The following is a 23,732-nucleotide window of genomic DNA, read 5'->3' as shown; positions in this document are numbered from 1 at the left end:
ATAGTATATATTATGCAATTTATGTCTGCCACCATCAAATAGTTCCTGTACAAAGAAAGACTCTTCCATAAATACATGGCATTCAGGGATATCAACCCTAACTCATGTCAAACCAGACACATAGAAACTGATCTGGGTAAACCACATATAGCTTTGCAAAAACAACCTTCCATTCTTAGCCACCTTTGTTCAGATATGACATTTCTAGTTTCAGCACCGTAAGTCAATATAGTTACTATTTTTTGTTTATAAAAAATCATAGCCTGAGACACTGAACATTTTCCATACTTTGCTTGTATTATTTTTGCTTGTGCTACACCTGTTCTGACTTTACAATCCAACTCTCTGTGATAAGGTTTATCATTTGGATCGTTGCGTATTTGAAGACCTAGATATTTATATTCAGAAACAGTATTGATGATCACATTTTGTACAGTCCAAACCTCCTTTCTATTTGCAGCCTTCATTTTTAGATCACATTTCATTATTTTACATTCGTCCTGGTTTATCTTTAACAAATTTGCATCTGCAAAAACGGTCAACGCCAACAACAGTGAACGCAGTCCCCTCGGAGTCTTCGCCAATAACACTAAATAATCAGCATAAAATAACCAAGGAACAGCTTGGCCCCCTATACGAGGGGCATCGGAAATTATCGACATGAAGTTATGCTGCACTTCAGAAATAAAATAATTAAACAGCGTTGCGCCAGGATACCTCCCTGTTTTAGTCCTCGTAACGTTTCAATTGGATTGGATAAAGTGCCATCTAGTGCCATTCTTATTTGAACAGTTGTTTCAGAATGTAATTAATTGATCCAAAAAATCAGATAGTTTGGGCATTCTGCCACTCTTAATATTCTGATTAGTAATTTTTGACACTGTCACGACCACAGGTAGTTGGCGGATATGGAAAAGGTGAAACTTGGCCGCCATTGATCTGCGCCGTCACGTTTCATTCGTGTACGATCTTTACGGTCTAGTCTTCCTAAACATGGCCGCCGCCTAGTATAACACCACTCTGTACTAGGCGGCTCGCTGCGTTGCAACTTTGGATTTCCCTCCGTTGCTATCGTCCCGTTCACGTTTTCCTTTTGGCGGCGTTCCGCCCGCTATCCTCCTTTTCTCCTATTCTGTTTTTGTTTCCCTCCATCCCTGGCATTTCTGTTTTCCCTTCTCACTTTACTCCCCGCGCTCTGTACGCTCCCTGGCTCTCTCTCCCTCGTTCTTGCTGATTCCCCTTCTCCATTGCTACCTGTGCGACAGCCGTTCATTTCCCTTCGGCTTGTTTCACTACGCTCTCCATCCTCACGTACCTCAAGTGGATCTGCAGTGTTACTTCATCGTTTCTTGGTTCCGGATCTGTGTACTTCTGTGCTCCGGAGGGGTTTTTCTGCCGCTGGCTTTTCCCCTCACTCCGTTTAGTCCGTCGCGGAGGGGGGTCACCGTGACTCCAGTTTAGGAGCCGCGGTGGCTTCCTTTTGAGGCCGACCTTACCTTCTTAAGAAGAAGAGATCACCTGCTTTGCACACCAGGAGAAAGAAACTGAACTACTCTTCAACATCAGGTGAGGAGGAATGAGTACCGGGAGACGATCTGTGTTCCACCGAAGAGGAGGACATTACCGACCAGCCTGATAAGGTAGTAGGTCAGCCTGTTAACGTTGATAGATACACAAAATCGAATGCAGCCGCGAAATCAATAAAGGCCATATATAATGGCTGTTTCTTGACTTCCTCTTGCTTTGTGATAATTTCGAGGATATGCAAGTTAATGGAAGTACCCATTCCAGGCATAAATCCTGTTTGATTTGGGTCTCGAGTTTTAGATTTATTCAGCCACACATTCAGATCTCTAAACAACAGCCTCGCAAAAAGTTTGCCCGTTATGTCTAACTGTGATATCGGTCTATAATTCCGGGGGTCTGTGTTATCACTCTTCTTATATATTGGTATTGTTATTGATTTTCTCCAAGATGGAGGAATCTTACGAGTTCTTAGAGTATGATTAAAAATTGTGAACAAAATCTGCGCCCATACGCCGGGATGTTTTTTAATCATAAGGTTAGAAAGGCCATCAGGGCCAGGAGCTCTTGATGTCGAAAGCTTCATTATATAGAACAAGATATCATCAACATGAAATTCAAAATTTTCCCGATCACCATAGTTGTTGATGCTATCTGGACTCTTTACATCTGTATTTGCATATAAACTTTTATAATATGAAGCCCATACCTCTTGTGGAATGGGATTCATTTGATGCACCAGGTGTTCTCTGTGCCCTGATTCTTTGAACAAAGACCATATTTTTGCTGTATTTTTGGAACACAATTTCTCTAACCTTGACTCCCCGTCACGTTGATACATAACAGCATATCTGGATCTCAGCCAATTTTTATATTGACTTTTGAGAGATCTTAGAAGGACCATACGGTCAAGTGAGTCTGATTTTAATAGCTGTCTTTTCACTTTTCTAAATTGGGATTTCCAACTTGCAACTTCATCATCATACATATGCAATCTTTTGGGTGGAGTGGTGTTTTTCAAATTCTTATGGATTACAAAAATCTGCATTTCTTCAACATAAGATGTTTGATTAGTAGACCCATCAGATTGCAAGTGTTTATGGCAATTCAATAAGTTTTGGTTCAATGCTTCAAGAGTGTCTGGAGTCCACGCAAATCTATTTTGTGCACTATTCAGTGTCATATTAAATGCTAGCGATACCTCATGAGTTTCTCCCACAGAAACTTCCCTCCATTGCATAGCCTGAATGTTATGGTCACTTATATCCTGATGGATCATATGTAACTCCGTAACTAAGGTAAATAAGTCACTATCTACAAATGTGTAATCAATAAAAGTAGACTGCACACCTCTATGCCAAGTGGGCTGTGCTGGGACATCTCCTTTTTTTGTACCATTTACTCTGAATATGTTACGTTCTGTCATCAGAGTATTCCATCTTTTGACTGCTGGGATGAGAGTTTTGTTATTTTGTTCATAGCAATTCATATTTAAGTCTCCTGTTAATACAACATGTTCACAACTAGCGTCAAGTAGTGTTTGATTCAATAGTTCTTCCAGAGCCTCAAAAAAGATGTTGTAATTTATTGCCACATGGTTCCAATAGATGTTTATAAGACCTATACTCTTCTTCTTGGTTTTGATTTCCACCAGCTGCAAAAAGCTATTGGGAGACAGCCACAGTTCTAATTGGATATTACACGATACTTTAACCACCACCATCAGACCAGCCATAGGTCTGCCTCTTACTGGAACAATGGCAGGGGTCAAGAGTACTGTGTGTTTTTCCCATACAGGCGGTACCGATAGCCATATTTCCTCGAAAGCTAGTATATCATATTTCAATAATTGATTCTTTTTAGAAGATGTTAAATGTTTAAATCCTCGAGTATTCCATGAGGCTAAAGAAAGGGTGTCTAGATCAAGGCTTAGTTACTTGTTGTTCGGCCTACATTCACGTTCTTCAGTCACTTGATTATTACTCACTGATACTCCCCTTTGCTGGTTAGTCCCAGCAGATTTTAAGATATCACCTGTTTTCGACACATTGATTTCCTACCATTGATGATTTTTGATATTCTGGGATAGAGTTATTTAATAACACAAAACCTAGGTCATATAATTCCCCTCTGACCTCCCACAAAGCATTTTTAACAAACCTAGATCTCATCCACAGTTTGACTAAAGAAAGGTCATGATCTTTAAGAAACTCAATTTGGTCAAGATCTCCTGAGCATTTTCCCTCCAAATCAGGTACATCTGCCAGTATATTCATTACCGATTGTCTACTTAGGTCAAAACTGTGGAAGGGATGTGGTCAACATTGTAGGATCAGCTGATTAAGTTCTTGATTTCTTAATTGTGGTTTAGACCCACCCCCCCCACCACTATGGGTTACATTCCTCCTTCTTTGCTGAGGGAATTGGAATAATTTACCATTATTTAGTGTTGGTGTACATTGGTTAGTACTTTTGTCCGTTTGTAAAAGGGAGTCCTGCCTATTTGCTTGTAATATGAGTCTTTTTAATGTTTGTTCGATCTCACCTCTCCAATTGTCTGCTGTAATTCGCACTTCGCCATTAGAAACAGCAGCACGCATCCGCATACCCACACTCAATGTTTCATTATTCAGGGGTCCCATTGGCTTAAAAGTGGGCAAGCCCCCTTGATTTACTGATATCTGCGTGGATTGCTCACCTACTTTAGGCCCACTTATCAGTTCTTTCTGTTGTTCTTTTTGTTGTTCACTCAGTAGAATCAAGCTATCCAAAGGTTCATAAGCCATTTGTTCAGATGTTAAATTCTGCAGTTTTACTGCTTTTTGTTATTGGAGATTTCTATATTTTTTCGCAATGGCAGAGCGAGCAATAGCAAAGGCTGACTTAGGCATAGATAAGGATTGTATGAAGTGACATGTACCTGTAATTCTAGAATTTGCTGCACTTTTGACATTTTTTGGTTTTTTGATTCTTGCACTTTCTGGAACCACAGGCAAGTTCTTATTTTTTTTTCTAAAATATTATACGTGGGTGCACTGTCGCTATCACACACTTCCTTGCCAATTGCCACATTTGCCACTGTTTGCTTGGTTTTGTTTGGGCATCCCATTGTATACTCAATATTTTTAAATTTCATTTTTTTCTTTAAGACACATTTCTGACCTGCTTTACATATCTCCCCTAACCCCTTTGATGTTCCACCCATGCTCAGAGGGAGATCTTTAGTCTTCTCTGATTCTATACTTCTTCCTTTGTTAGAGTCCATGTTATTTTCAAGTATGCCCTTATTCTTCATCTTGAGTTGAAGAATTGCCCGTTGACTCTGCGTTCAATCAATCAACAGGACTTCATAATTTTCTGGTTCTAAAGTCTCTACATTCATACGTTCAGCTGGGACACCATCAGGCGCCATTGTTTGTTGCATTTGACACTTTTCACACAAGCTCTGTTTAGAGCTTAACTCTCTCATCATCTGTACTAACTTTACATGTTGGTCATTCATTTTAGTGTCCAATGTATCGTACAATTTCGTCAGAGAGAACAAAGCAGCATTCATCGTTTATAATGAGGTTTCTAAACCTATTACAAACTGGCCTGGCATGGTTTGAGGCCTCTCAATGGGCACAGAATGATTGTGCCTCAGGGTTGGATGTATAAATGAGCTAGAGAGAACCGATGGGTTATTTGCCGTCGGTGAGAACATCAACAGTGATTGTGATAAATTTAGTTTAGCACAGTTTTCATTTGCATTCCCACTCTTGTTATTAATTGAGCAAATTGAAACATCATCAGTATTTAATTGCGTTTCCTTGTTAAATTCACCCATAGTCAAGGGTTCATCTTCAAAAGAGAGCGCTGGAATAGCAGGTATAGGGGTATTCTCAGATACCTTTGCCACTTTCAACTTAATCGGCTGAGTTCTGTAAGCATTGCTGTTATTGTCAGTTTCAATCACTTCTGCACGGATCGGAGGCTGATCAAATGCCTCCAAAGCACCAGCCGCTACTAAAGAGTCAGGAGGGGTATCCACCAGGTCTATCATTGTTTTGCTGGTTGCAGCCGGCATACAATCACTCACGGCTTCGCTAGCTGGGGGAACTGATTCCAGCAGACGCTCTGTTCCTAGTGAGCTCTTTCCCCCACCGCGCGAAATTTCCTTATGTCTGCTACAGCCGAGCAAACTCTGTTGCTTGTGGCCGATTTAGATGCTCTTGTCAAGATAATTGTCTGTGAGGATGATTTTGGGGTGTGTACAGCTTCTTTGTTACATGCTGCAATCTCCGTCAGTGACGGCATTCCTGCTTTCAGGGACACTACCATTTCAGTTCACACAAGGGTGTCCAATAATAATATGGAATCAGAAATATGAAATTTAGCTCTGTATCCCCACCTGAGAAAGGAGACGTTACCAGACCATAGACAAAAAGCACAGTCAACTATGACCACCGCCCGCCGTCAGCTGACAGCCAACAGGCACTTCCAGGCACTTCACCAATGCGTGCGCCCCAATGCGCGCAGCCAGTGCTTGAAATAGGATTCTGGGAAGAGTGGGCGGAGCTTAGTATTCGAGTCACTAGAATAGGGAAAATAAAGTATTCGAATAAGTAAATATAAGTAAATATTACTTATATGAGTCCACAATAGATAGTCCACAGCTATGTTAATCCTTTTTCCAATCCTTAAAGCAGAAAGTATCCCGTACCGTGATGGCTCCAAAAGCACGTAGCAGAGAGTTCCTTGGACCGGTAAATAGATCAGCCATGACAGGCACTTCCAAGCACTTCACGAATGCGTGCGCGCCAATGCACGTGGCCAGTGCTTGAAATAGGATTCTGGGAAGAGTGGACAGAGCTAAGTGTTTGAGTCACGTGATGGCTCCAAAAGCACGTAGCAAAGAGTTCCTTGCACCGGTAAATAGATCAGCCACAACAGGCACTTCCAAGCACTTCACCAATGCGCGCAGCGTTAACTCTCTAAGATAGGTAGGGCGGGGCTGAGTGATGGATGCAGTTATGGGTAATGGCAAGTGTTTTAAAGAGGACACATTCGCGAATGGGCTTGTCGTCTGGCTGCAGAGATGTGTTCCCTTTTTGTGATGCCTAAGGCGGCACGTAGGGCGTTATTTTGGATAGTTTGAAGGTTTTTTGCTGAGGTACCCGTAAAGAGGACATTACAGTAATCCAATATTGAGCCACTAAGGGCTCTGGCAATAGTCAGGCAGTTAGCAGAGGTGAGGAGTGGCCTTGCTTCGTTTAGGAGTTTAGTGTAGTAGGCTGTGGAGGAAACAATGACGCTGACTTGTCTGGACATGGATAGGTTGGCATCTAGATAATCCCCAAGTGTTTTGACTGCCTGGGAGACTGGGAGGGCGGTGTTGCCATTGTTGAAGGATGAGTATCAGTGGTCACGTTTTTTCAGAATGTCGGTGGTCCCTAGCACAAGTAGTTCTGTTTTTTCACCATTTAGGCAAAGCCAGTTCTCGGCCATCCAAGTGTGGATGGTGGCGTAGGTGAAGCTGAGGGTCTTGGCACCCGCCTCATAATTGCCAGACAGGTGGAGGAGAACTTGCGTATTGTCGGCGTATTTGGTGTACATGATGCTGAGCGAGTCAAGTATGTTGAAGAGAGGCCTAGTGAAAATGTTGTATAGCGTGGGGGATATGCAAGAGCCCTGAGGTACTCCGCATTGGATGGTGGGTGGTTTTGCTGAAGCTTGGTTGGAGAAAACTCGCATGGCTCTACCTTGGAGGAAGGAGGTGATCCAGGTGATGGCATTAGTAGAGAAGTGTGTTGAGGAGGAGAGGTGTTGGCAGAGTAGCTTATGGTCCACCAGGATGAATGCGGCCGAGAGATCTAAGAGGAGGTGTAGAGTGGTTTTGCCTGTATCTCTGATGTGATCGATTTGGTTTTTGAAGTGAAGCAGGGCAGTTTCGGTTCCATGGCCGGGGCGGAAGCCGGATTGGCGGGAGCCAAGGATGTGGTTAGATTCCAGGAAGTGTTGGACTTGTAGGTAGGCTGCTTTGTCCAGGAATTTTAATAGGAAGAGGCCTGTGGTTATGGGTCTGTAGCTGTTGGGGTTGTTAGGGTCGAATGAAGTTTTTTAGGAGGGGGAGTACCCAATCTTCCTTAAGGCTGTGTGGAACGGACCTGATGCAAAGGAGGGTTAATGAACGCAGTGAGGAAGAGTGGGAGCATGTCTGCACACTCTTTGATGAGGGTGGTCGGACAAATATCCCCTTTGCACATGGAAGGTTTAATGTTCATGAGCAAATTGAATTCCGTTTCGTTGATGTCCCTAAATGAGAAAAGCGGTGTGTTGGGGGCCCCATGGTTAAGCACAGGGGTGCGGGAGACCATGGGAGGGTTGGGGGGGCTGTTGGTTGGCTCGAATTCTGGTGTGAAGGGTGTCTAACTTATTGAGCATGGCTGATTGTATGTCCGAGCACCAAGCTTTATCTTTGGATATGGCCTGAGGGGGGGAGCAGGGGTTTCCAGTTCCCTGAATATTGCGTAAATGTCTTTAGAGTCAGAGTGAGCATTGACAATTCTTGTGTTGAAGGAGTTGGCTTTGGCCTGGATGATAGCTTTTTTGTAATCCTTGGAGAGTTTATTGAACTTGTGTCTGACTGAGTCCAAGTAGTTGGATTGCCAGGTAGCTAGGGCTGTCTGTTTCTTGGACCTCCACGCATTCTTTTTGCCGGCGTTTCTCTTAATATAATTGTTTAGGCCCCTGATGTTCCAAGTGATTACTCTAAGGTTCCCCGCCATTTATCTGATTCTTCCTAAGCAACCTGCATTTGCTTCTTGTATCTACAATATATCTCATGACTGTGACAGCTAACTTCAAACTTTTCCCCTGAACCCAAACTTCCCTTACACTCTTCTGACTCCCACCCCACCCCTTCCCGTAACTTCCCAAAAATTGCCCAGCCATGTACTCCATGCTCAGGCCTCCCCGCTTTTCACTTTCGCACTGACCAAACCTGTCCACCTCCGGTGTCGGTCGCACAGCAAGCGGATACGAAACAGTATTATCCAAAACTAACAAAATTTGTGGGTAGAGGTTTATTCCTCACCACGCCCCTACTGTGTTGACAGAGGGTATGCAGTGTTAGCTCCCGCGTTCCTTAACATCGTAGGTCAAGAGTCCTTATGTCAGCTCACATCCTAGCATTGATGAGGGTATGAACGCCATATTGTGCTGAATTACCTCGGCGAAGTATCGAGACCATGGATTATTTCCCAGCAGCTTCATCCATTATTCCTTCCACTCTCGATGAAAGACGCTCCCCATCCATCCACTTGTGGGCGTCTTCTGGGGTGTCAAAAAAGAATGTGCACCCTTTGTATATTATTTTAAGTCTTGCCGGGTACAGCAACATATAATTCAGGATGGACTCCCGCAATCTCTGCTGAACCGAGGCAAATTGCATTCTGGATTTTTGTACTTGCCGGGTATAATCGGGGTAAGCCATGATTTTTCTGTTGCTCGCTGTATCATGCCTCCCGATCTAAAGAAGTCCAAGATTTTTTCCCGGTCTTTGTAGTTCAGGAACCTTCGATTATGGGGCCGCTCAACTGTGAATACTTGCGTTAGGTTTCCAGGGCCTACTTCTTGTAGTAACATGTTTGCTGTGAAATGTGTGGGTTTTGCTCCCTCTTCACCCTCGGAAGGTCCACAATCCTGATATTGTTCCTCCGAGCCCTTCCCTGCGCATCTTCAACTCTCCCTTCCAAGTTCTATATTTGTTGTTGCATTATTGAGCTCATTTTCATGAAGTCTTGGAGCGGAGTTGTATTCAAGTCTACTTGTTTCTCTAGTGTCCCCGTACGGTCTGACAATGCCCATACATTTTGGCGCAAGAGGTTGACATCAAGGCTTATTGCGTCCTTTTTGTATTCCAGAGAGGCTTTTAATTCAGCGATGGTCGCCAGGCAGACTGATCATTTCCTGCATGTTCTCTGTTGTCAGCCTGCAGGTGTGCAGCAGCAGGGGTTTGCATCATGATGCCTCCTGTCTTGGCAAAGCTGTCTAGCGTGGGCTGCTTGGATTTTTTTTTGGCATCTTAGACGGCATGAGTGGGGTCTCAGGGAGCCACAGGTCTTCTCGGGATAGTATGCTCCGGACCAATAGTGGTATGTCCTGTGGCATTGGCTCCCGGATGCACTGCGCAATAGCTGATCCGTGCTCATTTGGCGATTTCCTCTGTGGCTACCTGTGTCGGGTGTGCTGTTCGTAGCCCACTGACTATAGGCTGAGTAGTGTGGGTTCCCCCCCCCGCTCTTGTCCCTGTTGTTCTATGCCCTGACCCAGAAATGATAATGCGTGCACAGTTATGTTTACGTGGAAAAATTAGTGGCCGTAGGCCTTTTTATTATATACAAAATTGACGCTACACACTGGTTATGACAACTGTATAATAACCAACGCTTTTTGGGCACCTCGTGTCCAGGGCTTGGGATGCCCCCCTTCCTTTAGCCTCCATTTCGTTGTCCTGTGGCATCCTTTCCTGGACACGTGCCGCCGCCTACGACTTTTCTTTTACCGTGTACCGAGAAAAAGTACTCGGCGTTCCTGTTCCGGCTTTCCTCCTTCCTTTCTTGTGGGGCGGGTTGGGTGGTAAACGAATCCTTGACCGCCTTATCCAGGCCCTGGGAGCTTACCCGAGTGAGGTGAGCTCCTAACCTGGTTGTGACTTGGTCCTGCTTCTCTGGGGTACTTATACCCCTTCCACCTTTTGTTGTGCTGATTGGGGGCCGGTGCTCCTTCCTGTCCTCCCCCCCTGTTCCTTTCCCACCTTGTCTCTACCTGCTTGCGTGTCTTTGCGGCACGCCGCGGGTGGGGGCGCCGCTCAGGCTGCCCCTCCCTTTTGTTTTCCCGCCGGTTGTGCTCCCCCCACCCTGCGCCTAACTCCCCAGGCCCTCCATCGTGCCGCACTTCGTGCAGCACGGGGCCTGTGGCATAGGCTGAGTAGTGTGGGTTCCCCCCCCTGCTCTTGTCCCTGTTGTTCTATGCCCTGACCCAGAAATGATAATGCGTGCACAGTTATGTTTACGTGGAAAAATTAGTGGCCGTAGGCCTTTTTATTATATACAAAATTGACGCTACACACTGGTTATGACAACTGTACAATAACCAACGCTTTTTGGGCACCTCGTGTCCAGGGCTTGGGATGCCCCCCTTCCTTTAGCCTCCATTTCGTTGTCCTGTGGCATCCTTTCCTGGACACGTGCCGCCACACCTGAGGGGTTGCTTGTCTACACCGCTCAGGTCCCCCCAAAACAGCGACTCTGCCGCCCCCTTATTTGCAACCCTGTGCTGCTAGTGCTTGAAAGATGTTGTCCGCAAATCTCCCCCAGCCCTTGTTGGACAGGTGTACCCCGTCCTGGTGGAACCAGTCGGGGTCGTTCTGTGATAGCCCATGTTTTATGAAATGGAGTCCTGTGCTCCTGCAGTACTTCTCTATCGCTTTGTTCAGTTTTTTCCGTGCCGTCTCAATGGCCTGCCTCTTGCGCGCCCCGTACCAGATTCTGCGGGTTATGATCTCTGACATAAAGATTTTCGTTTTACCCCAGCAATGCGCTATCGCCCTTAGTGATTTGCACATGTCGCGCATTAGCACGCCCCGGTTTGTTCTGACCAAGTCGTTCCCCCCGAGGTGGATGACCAAATACTCGGGAGGGTCCCTGAAACCAATCAGATCTGACAGCCTGTCGTGGATGTCCTCCCAATGCATCCCTGGGAGGCCCCACCATGAAGTTATTGTTCTTTTGAAATGCAAACCCTCTCTGTACTCCTCGATCCACCTGCCTGCTCTTGTCACGAATGAATGGCCGACTATCCATGCTGATTTGTAGGGTGTTTTGTCTGCATGGAAAATGGGAAATGAATCATATCATGTTTTCTCGCACATATCTCTTGAAACATTGCGATTTCCAACCCCCAATACTCTTTACTCCATCTGCCCCCAGTCCACCTGCCCATGCTGATGTGGCTGCGCCTATCCTAAAAGAGTGGGTCCCGAACTCTGCCTTGTCCCACCCCGCCTTTGTTATAGTTTTCTTTAGTACTGCCTGGAATTGATACCTGCTGAGGGCCCTACCGTCCCTATGTATCAATAGCTGGCCCCCTACTTCCGGACGCACTTTGAGGAATTGCTTTGTGATGCACCTTGGGCAGTGCTCTCTTACTTTGATACAATTTAGTTCTATTGTCCGCCCCCTCCCCTCCTGGTCTGTTTTGGACTTCCTTAGTAATATTGCCATTCCTTCGGCCCTTATGCATATGTCGGTTTTTGCTAAGCCATCCCCTGCCGCTGTGTTACGCGCTACTAGCTCCCCGACCCTTAGTGCCCCATAATATGCTAATGCAAATGCTGCCCTAAACAATTTGATCTCGTAGCTGCTGTTGCATGTGCTGTGTAAGAGTTTCAACAGCATTGTCATCTTTGCAAAATTCAGAGGCCTCCTGCTGTCGGGTGTCTTTCCTTCTAACCTTGCCCACCCCTTCATTGCGTATTTTATTCGTGAATTTGTTGTCGGGTCTGCTATCCCGGCCACTTTCACCGTGTATGCTATCGCCGCCAGGTGTGCTGCCGCCCAACTTTTCCTCTTTCCTTGCGAAAATGCGCTCCCCACAAAATCACATAACATTGCCACTGTGATGTCCCCGACCTTTTTGGCTCCTGTTTCTCTTAACACATTATTCACATGCTTTTTATATTTCTCACCAGTTCTGTATGTTATGGCGTTTCTGGCCAACTTCTCTACCGTCTGCTCCTGTGGTTCTTTTTCCTCTTCTGAGCCAACCTTGTAGTCGACCGTGCTTCCTCCCATTCATCCAGAGGTACCCATGCCTTCCTTGGCGTGGGCGTTTTTTTCCTTCTTGCATCCGGGCGCAATTCTCTGAACCTGTCCCACTGAAAGCGAGATAAGGCATCAGCGACCACGTTTGCTTCACCTGCGATATGCCTTGCCTTTAGGCTGACATTATTCATAAGACAACTTAGGGTTATAGCCCTCATTATTTCCAGCACTAGTGGGCATGAGGCGCTCCCGTTATTTATGACATGTACTACTGCCAATATTATCCGACCATACCTTTAAATCCTTGCAGCTCAGCTCTTTTTCCCATGCGCATAGCGCTACCCATATTGGGAATATTTCCAACAATGTAATATTACTAGTCCATTCTGCTTTTTGCCATTCTTCTGGCCATTCTTCCGCACACCATTCTGTCCCTAGAATTGCGCCGAAACCGAAACCCCCGGCTGCATCTGTGAACAACACCCTTTCGTTTTCTTCATTTATAGGTGTGCGCCAGATTACTGAGCCATTGAAGGATTTTAAGAATTCTGCCCATACCCCCATGTCCCTTTTTATACCTTCCCCAATTCTCACCCTGTGGTGTCCTTCTCTGGCCCCTCTTGTTCTCAGCTCTAACCTTCTCTGGAATATCTTACCTTGCGGTATGATTCTTCCTGCAAAGTTCAGTTTTCCTGCCAGTGATTGTAGCTCCTTCACGGTGGCCTTGTTTTTCCCTATCAGGTCTTTGATTTTACTTAGTAAGTCTGCTACCTTTTCTTCCGGGATCCTGCATTCCCCCATTCGTGAGTCTATTTCGATGCCTAGGAATTGTATTGCTTGTGTTGGGCCTGTAGTTTTTTCTTCTGCTAATGGGAAGCCCCACTCTTTTGCCAATGCTATGAATTTCTGCAGCGTGTTTTGACATTGTTTGGAACCATGTGGCCCCACAAATAGAAAATCATCCAGGTAATGTACTACCTGCGCCCCCTCATCTTCCTTTGTAAGTGGCCATTGCATGAATGAGCTTACTTTCTCAAAATATGCACATGAAATGGCGCAACCCATTGGAAGGCACCTGTCCACAAAGTATTTGCCTTCCCACTGCATGCATAGCCACCTCTGGGACTCTTCTCTCACTGGTAATAGACGGAATGCCGACTTTATGTCTGCTTTTGCCATCCATGCTCCCTTTCCTGCTTCTCTGACTATGTGTACGGCTTCCATAAAATCTGAGTAACTTACTGACACTGCCTCTTTGTTGATACCGTCATTAACTGAAGCCCCTGTTGGGTATGATAGGTGGTGGATCAGTCTAAACTCGCCTGCCTCCTTTTTTGGAACTAACCCTAGCGGTGAACATATGTACTCTTTGAACGGGGGGGAGCTGTAGGGGCCTCTGATCCTCCCTAGCTCGATTTCTTTGCTGATTTTCTTGGTTACTAACTCTTTGTTTGCTAATGCTGATTTCAGATTTTTGGGCGTGTTGGTAGAACCGTGTCCTTCAAAAGGGATCTTAAAACCCTCTTGAAACCCTTGCCTGATCGTTTCTGCCATTTCTTGATCTGGAAACACCCGTAGCCATTTCTCCATTATTTCCAATTTTACTGGAGTGGCCCCTTTCTCGCCTACCCTTCTAGTTCCGCTTCTCTGGCCCCCTGTACTTATTGTATGCTGACCTTGTGCATTTACTGGTAGCATGTTCCCCCCCACAATTCTCGCATTTGTGATTCAATCTGCATTTCTTCCCCCAGCTGCATGGCACCCCTTTCTCGAAATTTCTGCATTGTCCTGGCTGTGTTTCTGGACCCCCATTTTCTCCCTTGCCACCCCCTTGTGCTGTTGGTGGTATGTTGCTCTGCCAACTTCTTTGTGCCTCGTACTGCCTGCTCCGAAAATTCTGTCGCTTGCCCTGTCGCGACTACCATCGAATCTCCTGTTGCTGTATCTGTAATCGCTTCTATAATCGTTGTACCCATACTGTCTCCTGTAGTAGCTGCCCGCATTTGGCTGTTCCCTGCTGTCCCATTTCTCTTTTAATACATTAAAAATGTACAGGTTGTAATTCTCTTCGTCCCACCCAATATCTGGGAAACAATCCATCTCTTTCCTAAACTCATGATCATACTCTTTCCATGCATCCCCCCCAAATGCTTTGTAAACCTTCAGTACACTCTGCTGATAGGTGACCAGCGATGGGCCGTCCTCGGGGAATTTCTGCAAAATGATGGACGACATTATTTGGAATGCTGCTGTCCAATTGTCAAAATTCCTTGTTACTGCTGATCTTTTCAATAAACCTTTCTCGTCCTCTTTTATGTCCTCTTTTGCTACATCGTGGCCCCTTTTCTGTACATCTAGCAATGTGAATATGTCTATTAACTCTTTTCTCCATATTTTTTCCTTAACTTTGTCGCTAATATGCCAGGCTTGTGCTTTCAATGACCGCCCCTGAGCATCTTTGCCTATCGTGGGTCTCCCATACTTTGTCATATTCGTGGGTGGCTCATTTACTGTTACTATGCCAAGCTCTGGCGTTGCTATATGGTTTGGGCTTTGGGGTGGCCCTGGTGTAGGGGTGTTAGCCCCGTTGTCTGTTGGCCCCTGCCCCCCTGCCCCCCTACCTCCACCTGTTCTGTCCTCAGTATTCCTTCCTCTCCCTATTACCTCTTTCTTTTTCACCCAGGCTCGCAGGTGGTCTCTCTCTTCATCCTCGCTACTTTCCCATTCTGATTCCATTTTGTCTTGCCCTTCTTCCTTTCCCTTTTTGGCTCTGGGCGACCTACCCTGGGCCTTCATGCATTTGACATTTGCATTTAATACTTTAATCATTTTGTTAATGTTGTTGCTTAATTTTACGATACCTTTGTTTTTCTGCTTTTTCTTAGGCCTCTCTGGCTCTTGCGACTCTTCCGCTGCTCCTCTTGCCCTCTTCTGACCTTGGGGTACCGCCGCTTCCTCGTCGCTGTCTGTGGATTCCTCCAGCAGCAGGGGCGACATTGCCCTAGCCCTTTCTTCCTTTTGCATCACCTCCAGGACCCATTTGGCCCCATAGTCTTTTTCTGCCTTTTTGGTCCATGCGCTGAATTCCTGCGCTCTTCTTATTTTTTCTTCCATCCTTCTCACTTTTTTGCCTCTGGTGTTTCACTTGTGTTCCGGGCCACAATGCTCCACAGCCCGCTCTCCTGACTGTTGCCAAAATGAAACAGAGGCCAATACAGGGATTGAACCCGTGACTTTGGTATTATTACCCCCACGCTCTAACCACTGAGCTAAACAGCCAGCTAAGGATTGGGTTAAAGCCTGGTTCAAAGAAATAAGTACTTGTTTTGCTTGGCCCAGTGCAGGGAAGGAGCTCCGTTCCGGCAAAGTCTGTATTGCCGGAGACCCTGTCTGCCACAAACAAGCTAGCCGGGCCGTTCTTGCCGAAATCTTTTTTTTTTTTTTTTTTTCTTTTTTACAAACGCTTCCTGATGTCTGCCGTTGGAGGGTTGGCGCGAACCCCCAACCTTCCCGGTGCCAGCCTTACACACTTCTTTCCTGCTCCACCACGCCTGGCAGTATGTACTGCCGCTTTAAGACCTCCGCTGGTATGTCCCTCGCCCCGCCTCCGAGGCGCAACGTTTCTTCCGTACCTTCCGCGGGCGCCTGCTTCCTCCTCTCCGGCTCTCTTATCCGGTGACGTGTTGCCCGGCTTCTCCCGCTTTGTCCACCGCCTCCGCTGCCTGGTCTTCCCCGATGTCTGCTGTGGCGGTCTTCTTTCTTCCGTATGCTGCTCCGCTGGGTCCACCGCTGTTGTATCCGCTTCTCGCCTTCCGGGGTCCCGCTCTTCGCTGCTGGATGCGCCGTCACAACGAGGTGGGTCTTCCTTTTCTTCGCTCCTCCAACGTTCTTTTGTTCCTCCCGCCACTTAAGCCCGCAGAGGCGAAAAATGACTAGGGAAACCGACACACCATACGCTTAAGCCCGCAGAGGCAAAAACGAATTTAAACGAATCCTTGACCGCCTTATCCAGGCCCTGGGAGCTTACCCGAGTGAGGTGAGCTCCTAACCTGGTTGTGACTTGGTCCTGCTTCTCTGGGGTACTTATACCCCTTCCACCTTTTGTTGTGCTGATTGGGGGCCGGTGCTCCTTCCTGTCCTCCCCCCCTGTTCCTTTCCCACCTTGTCTCTACCTGCTTGCGTGTCTTTGCGGCACGCCGCGGGTGGGGGCGCCGCTCTGGCTGCCCCTCCCTTTTGTTTTCCCGCCGGTTGTGCTCCCCCCACCCTGCGCCTAACTCCCCAGGCCCTCCATCGTGCCGCACTTCGTGCAGCACGGGGCCTGTGTCACTTTGGGCCAATTGGCGCTGCGAGCCACTCCTGTTGACCAGCAAGTCACTACTGTGATTACACACTTGCTGATGGCTGGGTACCTTCTAAACGACCATAGTGCCCTTTGTAGTTTCCACACCCTTATGCAGTATCTGTACAGTCCCCTGGCACTGCCTAGCAGACCTGAGTGCAGTGCATTATTATTGTGTGCGATGGAGGGAGATCGGGGCCACACCGCATTGCCAGGCCGTTGCTCACTGTGTTATGTACACCAAAAGGCTGTGTAGTGTACCCAGGCCCCTCCGAAATTGGGGCAGAGAATCTTGTTTGTAGGGTACTATTGGCCATCACGTTTATTATTCCATCTCCCCTGTTCACCGCCGCACCCCACACACGGTCAGCTTACTTGCGCTGGCAGCATGCAGAGCGTCATGTGGAGCATCATTAAAACGGCAGGGAGGGTCTCACCAACCTCTCGGGCTTGTCTAGCAGTCTCTGCGCCGCTCCAGCCAGGCCTGAACACTCGACCGTGAGGAGTCGAGTCCCACCGCACAGCGCAGGAAGCAGATGCTCCACCTGCTAGTTCATGGCTCCCAGTGTGCTTTGTTCTTTCTGCGTGCCCACCTTGCAGGATTCCACTAGCCGCGGGGGGAATGTCGAGATGTGCATAGATACCACACTTCAGAATAAGGCACGGACACGGAGCTTCTGTCAACACATCCTTTATTCTCCTACTCAATACCCAGAAGTGATTAACCCACGTCACTTCCCGTCCCTCCCCTTCCCGAGGCCCCCGTGTCCTTTCCACGTGACTAGGGAGTTACGTGACGACATCACACCCCCTCGATACTAAACATTGAGTTCGTGATCAGGGCATCTCCTCAATAAGACGCGGGGGTCTTCTTCGAGTTCTCTGAGGTCTCAAATTATTTCTTTCGCTCGATTCCTGAGGTAGCCAACGGGGCTCATCAGTGTCGGAATCTTCTTGGTCTCCTTCATAGGGTGCATCCAGCACCAGAGTGTCCCTTGGCATGTGATGTTCACTTAGGGGAATGATCCCTGGCATTTTCTTGAAGTGAGAGCTGTTTCTTGTCACCATGCGCGTAGTCCCTTCAGCCGTGATGCGAGAGCCTTTTCTCTGTGTGATGGTGAGGGGTTCTTCATTGAACGATGCCATGTTTTTGCGATTTTGTGGCTGTCTCACAACGACGATGTCTCCCAGCTCCAGATTGTTCTCCTCGGCTCTCCTTTTCTTATCTGCCGTGTTTTTCATGTTCATTTTCTGGGACGCGTCTTGTTGTCTCATTTCAGCATCACCTTTGTACCGTTCTTCCTCTAGTTCTATGTGGGGTAGTCTCGTTCGCACATTTCTACCAAACATGACTTCTGATGGTGATTTGCCAGTGGTACTGTGTGGGGTATTGCGATAGTCTCTCATTAGCTTACACAGTAGTTTCTCCACCGGCTCTCCCGTCAAGCGAGCTATCTGCGTGGTGCGTTTGACACTTCCCATGAATCGTTCAACTGTACCGTTCGCTTGAGGCCACAACGGTGTTACCTTTCTGTGATGGAAACCCATGTATTCCGCGAAGGTTTTGAAGTCTTGTCCGGTAAATGGGGGTCCATTATCTGATTTCACTACTTTTGGAATTCCGTATGTAGCAAACATTCTATCCAATGCAGGGATGGTGTGATATGCTGCTGTTGATGGTACAATTTGCACATCTGGGAATCTTGAATACTCATCGATTGCCACAAGGATATATTCACCCCCTTCCAAAGGACCATAGTGATCTACTGCGATTTCTTCCCAGGTTCCGTTGGGCAATTCCGTCATGCTGAGCGGTTCAGGTCTAGTTTGAGGGTTAAGAACCACACACGTGGGACAGTTCTTGAGTAGTTCTTCCACTTGTGTGTCCATTTGAGGGAACCACACCCTTTGTCGCAACATCCTTTTTGTAGACATTATTCCCCGGTGTCCTTCGTGCGCAAGCTCAAGGACCTTTTTTCTTAATGACCGAGGAATCACTAGTTTTGTCCCTTTTAGTAAGAGTCCTTCTGTTTCTGCAAGCTCTTCCCTTACTGTGAGCAGACAGGTGATGTCTTGCTTGGTTTCTTCTTCCGCACTTTCTTTGAGTTTCTTTGCCAGTTTCCAGTGCCCTGTCTCAAGACATCTCATGATGATCTGCATTGCAGGGTCCGAGTTGGTTTCCCTGGCTATTTGTTCCATGTCCAGACCTGGTGGTGTACTTTCTTGGACCACATACATGATGTATTGATCTGCAATGGATGGATCGGAGTTGCAATCTTGATTGGGATGACGCGAAAGGAAGTCTGCTGGATTTTGTTCTTTTCCTGGTCGATGAATGATGTTGAATTGATAGTCTTGTAGCCTTAAGGCCCATCGAGCTATTCTGGGAGGCATCTTGGCTTGAGCATTTCCATAGATGAACAATAATGCCTGGTGGTCTGTGACTATGGTGAAAGGTTTCCCATACAGGAAGAGATGAAAGTGCTTGCATGCCCACACGACCGCCAAGCCTTCCCTCTCCGCTTGTGAATATGCTTGTTCAGTTTTTGAGAGGCTGCGACTGGCATAAGATACTATGTGTATGGACTGTCCATCTTTGTGATCAAGTTGAGTCAGAATGGCTCCGAGGCCAACTGGACTAGCATCCACTATCAATTCTGTGTGCTTCTGTGGGTCAAAGTATGCCATGTTTTTGGCATCTGCGATGCGATCTTTGATAATTTGGAACGCTTGTTGACATTCATCCGTCCATCGGAAATCGGCGTTAAGTTTGGTGAGGGCTCTCAAGGGTGCACTGACGGATGCAAAATCCTTGATGTATCTCGTGCAATAACTTGCTAGACCCAGGAATGATCGCAGATCGGTGACGGAGGTTGATGGTGTCGTGCTTGTGAGTGCGCTGACTTTTCCAGGATCAGGTGTCATTCCATTTTTGGAGAAGATGTGGCCGAAAAATCGCAGGGTTGGTTTTCTAAATTCACATTTGTCCTTATTCAGGGTGAGGTGTGCTTCCTCCAGTGCCATGCACACACGCATGAGGGTGTCGTCATGCTGTTCTTGAGTTTGTCCAAACACTAAGATGTCATCACTATAGTTCAAACAATTTGGTATGTGTTTTATTATGTTATGAATTTCCGACTGAAATATTTCGGCCGCTGAAGAAACTCCAAAACTGAGCCGCTTGTATCTGTAGAGGCCCAGGTGAGTAGCAAAAGTGGTGATGTATCTGGACCTTTTGTGAAGTTCTAATTGATGGTACCCCTTATTGAGGTCCAGTTTTGAAAACACTGTGGCTCCATTGAGCAGATGCACCATGTCCGTTATTCTGGGAGATTGATGACGTTCTCTCAAGATTTCTTCATTGGGTCTTCGCATGTCCACACAAATGCGAATGTCAGCGGAGTCTTTTTTCGGGACTGGCACAATGGGAGACACCCAAGGAGTGGGGCCTTCAGCAGGTTCAATTATGTCCGCTTCCAAGAGTTTCATTAATTCAGTTTCCACTTGTTTTTGTATATTGATGGGAATACCACGGTAGTGTTGCGCTACCGGAGGAATGTTGCTGTTTATATGTAGTTCAATTTGTCTGTCCTTCAATTTTCCGAGTCCTCTGAACAATGCAGGGAAAATCTTGTCAATGTTGGCAGTGGGGTCCAGGTGCTTGTGCATCATGAGTCTATATAGAACATGAATCAGACCCATGTCGACCGCAGATTTGTAGCTAAGAATGCATCCACTGTCAGTGGCTGCTTCGAGAACATGCATGGGTATTTCCTTCACGTGATCTTTGTATCGACATGACGCCGTGAAGAAACCTTTACACGGTAGCGGCGTCTTGGAGCCATATGGAAAAATGAGCGCTCTAGCTGGTTGCAAACGTGGTGCATTTGGCATGTTGTTGTATACTTCCTCACTCACCACATTTACCGTGGCTCCTGTGTCCACCAGAAATTCTGCAGCACCTTGGTTGACATTGATGATGAGAGTAGGGCTATTTTCTTTTGCCATGGGGTTTCCAAGTGCATATAGGTAGCCTTTTGTCTGTGGTTCTCCTCTGCGTGGATTTGATTCCTTCTTGGGTTTGTCCTCTGAGGAGGTACTAGAGATACTGTCAGAATGTGATTGTTCCACCAGACACCTGACATATCTCCGGGGACGTCTTCTCCGCCCGGAGGATGAAGATTTGTTGTCACGCCACTCATGTGTGGGTTTTGATTGTCTTCTATCTGACGGTTCTTCTCGTTGTCGGCGGCGTGTTGCGTCAATTTGGTAGTGTGACTCACGATTGGGACTCATGCGCCTAAATTCTCTTTCTGGTGAGGAGCGTCTATTTCTTCCACTTCCTCGCATTTTGCTGCGATAGATGAAACACACAGCCTTGTAATGATTTTCCCCCCCGCATGCAGAACAAATTTGACCCATGGCAGGGCAGATGCCTTCATGGGGATATTCATGTCCACAGCGATAACAAAATGGATCTGTGTTTCCTTTGGTGGTGCTCTCAAGTTTGTGTAGATTTTCATGCTTCCCATGAATGATGGTGATGCCATCAAGACTTTCCACCTGTGCTGTTAGTGCCGCCTCAGATCGAGCCAGGCGTAGAATCTCTTCCAGATTTCGAGCCTTTTGTAGGAGCCGTTTTCTGAAATCACTGCTTTCGCACCCTACAATTATCTGTGAGCGAAGTGCTTCCTCATTTGAGTAGTTGTTAAAATCGCAGTGTTTCATCTTTATTCTTAATCTCATCACAAACGCATCCATTGTTTCACCTTTTAGTTGTTTAGTGGTGTGGAAGATGTGACGCTCATAGTCCACGTTTGTGTGTGGCATGAAATAGTTGGTTAGGGTTGTCTTCAGTTTGGTGTAGGTGTCTATGTCATCTTCAGGAATTTCATCTAGAATGTCTCTCACATTTGATCCTATGGCATGGGTGAGTAAACTGTGTTTCCTTTCATCCTCTAAAGGGCCCACTGCCTTGAGACACACTTCAAAATCCCTCACCCACTTTTTCCATCTTGGTCCCAGTGTGCTGGTGTCACTTAGGTCAAAATTGGGGGGTAGTTGTGTAATCAGGCCATCCGTCATGCTTGTGCGTGTTGTTTTGGCAGGAGTTACTTGTACTGTTAGTGATTCCTCAGACGAGTCATCAGGCATGACAGAAATTATATAACTGCGCACTTAGTAAGTGTAGTGGATGATAACTGCTACGTTTTTATTTTGAAAACTTGAAAATGGTGGACGTTCCGTGTGACGTGACAGGTTGCAGCGTGGGGAGCCAATGCGCTCCACCCACTGGTGCCACTGCCTTTTGGCGGGAAAAGCGCTGTGAGGAACCAACACGCTCCACTCACATACTTCTGCGTGTGGAGCCGATGTGCTCCATGCACGTGTGCTCTACTTAATGCAAGCGTACCTGTATGAGCGTGGGGAGCCGATGTGCTCCACCCACGGGTGCCGCTGTCTTTTGGCGGGAAAATGCTGTGAGGAGCCGACACGCTCCACTCACACGCTAAATTCCTTTCACGGAAGACGAGCCGTCGCGGGGAGCCGACGCGCTCCACCCGCACGTCTCCCGCACGCTGTTGGCGAGGAAGACGCTGTGAAGAGCCGACACGCTCCACTCACGCGCTTCTGCGTGAGGAGCTGATGCGCTCTATTCACGAGTGAATTCGCCACTCTGGACGCGAGAGGTCGCAAGGAGCCGATGCGCTCCACTTGCTAAAGCATGCGTGACAATTGCAGGGAGTCGCCGTGCTCCACCCGCAAATACTTGTCGCCGTTGACAGGTGCATGCAGGACCCTGCTCGGACTCCTGGGAAGAGTTTCCGTTGGCGGGGAGTATATTCACTCCCACCCGCCTCACGCCGTACACAGCCGTTACGCCTGAAGTGCCGGAAGGTGATGATTTTTTGCGTGAACTCGCTCGTCGCCAGTGTCGAGATGTGCATAGATACCACACTTCAGAATAAGGCACGGACACGGAGCTTCTGTCAACACATCCTTTATTCTCCTACTCAATACCCAGAAGTGATTAACCCACGTCACTTCCCGTCCCTCCCCTTCCCGAGGCCCCCGTGTCCTTTCCACGTGACTAGGGAGTTACGTGACGACATCACAGGGAACTTCTTTGGATCTTCTACTACCCAGGTATGGTCACCTACTTCATTGCACTGGCATCACGGTCAGCCTCACTGTGCCCAGCGTGTGCTTCTCCACAGTCTGCACACACGCTGGGGCAAAGATCTGCTGGGCAAGCACCCGCCCCTCTTCGCTCCTCCACAGGTGCTGCAGATCCACCGGCACTAGCCTTGGCAGGCCGCTTACTGAGCGCCGCACAACCCTGCTGCGGCAGCCCGCCTACTCAGCCCCTTGCAATCCTTCTGCCAACAAAGGTCTGCAACATCGTTGCTATGCTCCAGCCGGTGGCCACCTTCATTGTCAGCCCGGGACACTGCAGCAAAACTTTCAGCTTGCCTCTCTCCGGATCTTGTCTGCTCCCACCAGGCATGACTGCAGAATCACACGCTGCGTTGCTTCGCACACCTTAGGTATATGATTTGGGCATACATACCCACTGTTTCACACCTCTAAGGCCTGGATCAGGACAGATCGTGCGGGAGCTACTGGGAATACGTCCTCACTGCATAGCAGGTAGCCATGCCCCCCAATGTATATTTCTTTCTGTGTGTCTTTTGTAAGTGATTAACATGTTATAATTGAAATAAAACACATACTGTACAAAGTATATATTTAAATAGTATCCAATGTTTTAATACATTGACTTTTGTGTATGTCCTAGATGATGTCATTAGTGGTGTCACCAGTCAAGATGCCAAGCAGTATGGCAGCTCTGGCGTGAGCTCCACTGTCAATTTGAATATCCTGTCAAATATCATGCAGTTCCTGTGACAGAGCAGTCCAGCAATTGATGACACTTGGCCCGCAACGTCCATAGAGTAGTTTGCTCAATTTCCAGCTCGACCAGACCGAGGGATCTCCGGCGAGACATACAGTGGTGGTGGAGCAACTCTGAGGGCAGGTGGCCTGGGCCAGAAAAACACAGT

The sequence above is a fragment of the Ambystoma mexicanum genome, chromosome 1p, assembly GCF_040938575.1.
Source record: "Ambystoma mexicanum isolate Mex_15411 chromosome 1p, UKY_AmexF1_1, whole genome shotgun sequence".
Classification (NCBI taxonomy): Eukaryota; Metazoa; Chordata; class Amphibia; order Caudata; family Ambystomatidae; genus Ambystoma; species Ambystoma mexicanum.
Note: the sequence above shows the minus strand (reverse complement) of the source record.